This window comes from Ovis canadensis, chromosome Y (assembly GCF_042477335.2).
Source record: "Ovis canadensis isolate MfBH-ARS-UI-01 breed Bighorn chromosome Y, ARS-UI_OviCan_v2, whole genome shotgun sequence".
NCBI classification, from domain to species: Eukaryota; Metazoa; Chordata; class Mammalia; order Artiodactyla; family Bovidae; genus Ovis; species Ovis canadensis.
Genome location: NC_091271.1, coordinates 18,806,495 through 18,810,245, shown reverse-complemented (window position 1 = coordinate 18,810,245; position 3,751 = coordinate 18,806,495).

Below are 3,751 nucleotides of genomic sequence, written 5' to 3'. Positions count from 1 at the left end.
AAAATGCCCTATGTCTGCCGTGTTTGCAGTTACAGATTGTCAGCTTTTGCCAATGTAGAGGCGTATTTTAGAACATGGCATGGAAACATGAACAATTTGTTTGTCTGGTTTGCCTCAAAATGTTCAAATAGGTGACATCCTTTGTAAATCACGCTCAGAGGAACTGCAACAGGAGGGTCTTTCCATGTTGCAAGTGCTGGCTACAAAGTTTGAACGTGAAGGAAAAGACCGAGCACCAAACCAAGAATCATCAGTCATTCAAACAGCCAGAGAACTTGCCAGGGTTGCCTGCTGAAACAGAGGTCATGATCCAAAGTTCAGTTCAGCTGGGACTGAGAGAGACAGCATCCATCATTGTGAGGAACACTGACTCCCAAGTGCCACCCAGAAAACACACAAGAAAGATTGACTACGAGCACAAAATATTCCAGACATGCTGCAGCATGGGATCTGGCTAAAAAATTATATTCTACCCACCTCCAGAAATTCAGAAAAGCCCCACTGAGGTTCAGCCAGCTGTACATAAAGACCCTGCCTGGCTTTTGTTGTTCAGTTGCTCAGTCGTGTCTGACTCCCTGTGACCCCATGAACTTCTGTATGCCAGGCTTCCATGTCCATCATCATCCCCTGAAGCTTGCTCAAACTCATTCCGTTGGGTTGCTAATGCCACCCAATCATCTCATTCTCTGTCATGCCTTCTGCTGCTGCCTTCAATAGTTCCCAGGATCAAGGGTTTTGTTTTGTTTTCCCAATGAGTTGACTCTTCCCTTCAGGAGGCCAAAGTATTGGAGCTTCAGCATCAGTTTTTCCACTGAAGATTCAGGGTTGATTTCCCTTCGGATTGACTGGTTGGATCTCCTTGCAGTCCAAGGGACTCTCAAGAGTCTTCTCCATTCTCCAGCACCACAGTTTGAAAGGATCCATTCTTCAGCACTCAGCCTTCTTTATGGTGCAGCTCCTCCATCTGTACCTGACTCCTGGAAAAACCATAGCTTTGACTTTATGGACGTTTGTTGGGAAAGTAATGTCTCTTTCTTTTAAAACACTGCCTAGCTTTGTCACAACTTTTCTTCCAAGCAGTGAGCATCTTTTAATTTCGTGGCTGCAGTCACCATCTGCAGTGATTTTGGAGCTCAAGAAAATAAATTCTGTCACTGTTTCCATTGTTTCTTCATCTATTTTCCATGAAGTGATGAGGCCTTTGCCTGTGTGAACCACAACAAACTCTGGAAAATTCTTAAAGAGATGGGAATACCAGACCATCTGACCTGCCTCCTGAGAAATCTGTATGCAGGGCAAGAAGCAACACTTAGAACTGGACATGGAACAAGCGACTGTTTCCAAATAGGGAAAGGAGCACGTCAGGATTATATACTGTTGCCCTGCTTATTTAACAAACGCAGAGTACATCATGAAAAACACTGGGCCGGATGAAGCACAATCTGGAATCAAGATTGCTGGAGAAACAGCGACAACCTCAGATATGCAGATGATGTCACCCTAAGGGCAGAAAGTGAAGAGCCTCTTGATGGTGGCAAAAGAGGAGAGTGAAAGGCTGGCTTAAAACTCAAATTTCAAAAGACGAAGATCACAACGTCTGTTCCCATCACTTTATGGCAAAGAAATGGTGAACAACTGAAAATAACAGCACGTTTGATTTTCTTGGACTCCAAAATCACTGTGGATGGTGAATGTAGCCACAAAATCAAAGGAAGCTAGCTCCTTGGAAGAAAGCTATGGCAAACATAGACAGCATTAAAAAAGAAAAAAAAAAAGCTAAGGCATCACTCTGCTGACCAAAATTCTTATAGTCAAAGCTATGGTGGTTCAGACAGTAAGGAATTCACTTGCAATGTGGGAGACCTGGGTTCATTCATGGGAAGGACATCCCTGTAGTCCGGTTGAAATACTCGGTGCTCCCAGATTAGGGCGTCCAAGTTCATTCCTTGGTCAGGGCATTAGATCCCACATACTGCAACTAAAAATACCACATGTGACAATTAAAATTCCTGCTCCCACATGCTACAATGAAGATTGAAGGGTCCTTGTGCTGGAACTAAAAACAAGCACAGCCAAGTAAATGAACAAATCTTTGAAAGAAAGAAAGAAAGAGGTATGAGAATTCCCTGTTGCTTCAGTGGTTCGGACTTGATGCTTTCACTGTCAATGGCCAGGGTTCAACACCTGGTTGTGGAACTAAGATCCCACAGCTTCTGTGGCATGACCAAACAAAACCCCAGAAAGATAACTGAGGAGTACAGAACTCCCAAAGTTTGAAAATGAAGCAATGGCACTGCACACAGGCTGAGGATAGAGTAAGGATTGCCAGGAACCCAAATTGCAAAAGCGGCACCTCTGTAATTCACAAGCCTCTTTAATGTTGTGGTTTAGGCTTCTCCTTCTCCTGCTTCTGAACCTAAATAACTTATTGCTCCTAAGAGAAATTGTTATGGGAAAAACATTATTTGAACTGAATGATAGTGAAAATAGCAAATTTTTGAGACAGAGCTAAAGCAGTTTCATGTGTTAATATGCATCACATTTGAAAAGAAGAAAGGTTGGAAAAACAATGACCTAAGTCAGTGCTATTCACAGACCTTTCTGCAGCAATAGAAAACATTTTCATAATTGTTACATGTATTCCCTCATAAGGGTGATCAGCTTTTCACATATATAAATGCTTATGTTTTTTTTATCTTTTCTGTGAGGTGTTCTGTTTATATCCTTTATCTGTATATTCAGATGGAGTGTTCATCCGGCAGGGTTTGTTTTCTTTCTTTCTTTTTTTTTTTTTTTTTTTTTTGCCTGGCGGTGAGGATTAAGGGATCTTAGATCTTCAACCAGGGATTGACTCTCTGCCCCCTGCAGTGGAAGCACAAATCTCTAACAACCCGATCATTAAGGAATTCTCAGTAAAAGATATTTTCTATGTCCGTGTCTAATATGCCACTTTGCAAATGTTAAAATGTAGCCAGTGTGACTGCGGTATTAAATCTTTGTGTGTGTTCAGCGGCTTCAGTCTGTCCAACTCTTTGCGACCCCATCAGTGTAGCGCACCAGACTCCTCTGAACCCACATTTTTACATCTCCTGTATTGGCAGGCAGGTACTTTACCACTAGCACCAACTGGAAACCTATTAAATCTTTACTTTAATTAATTTAACATTAAAAGATATGGCTAGAAGGACCAGATCTTCCTTACAAAGGAGTTTCAATTAACTTGTATACTCAGTAATTTGTGCATGTCTTCGATAGTTTCCTCAAGATGAGATTCCATGCCCCTCCCTAAATGTAGGCTGTGTTTAGCGGCTTGTTTCCAAGAACAGAATATGTCAGCAGGAAGGAGACAACTTTATAGCAGACGAACTAGTGGTAGGTCATATTGATAGTATGAATCCTTGATGGGAGATGATGAGAAAGATATTTTGCCTTGGAGGTATAGTTCTAAAATTATATAAACCCCAGGGCAATCAGGAGAAACATCCCAAACCCATATAGAGAGTCATTCTGCAAAATGCCTGTCCCTGAAGGACTCCTGAAAACTGTCAAAAGTCTTGAAAAACAAGGAAAGTTTAAGAAACTGCTATAGACCAGAGTAAGCTAAGGGAGGTATCTGTAGCTTTTTGCTCTATATTCTCATGCAGTTCAGTATCCTATATGGGACTATGAAACTAGGAAAGAACATTTGTGGAAAAACTGGTAAAATTTGAGAAAACCCTGGAACTTAGTTAAAGGTACCCTACTGAAAGAT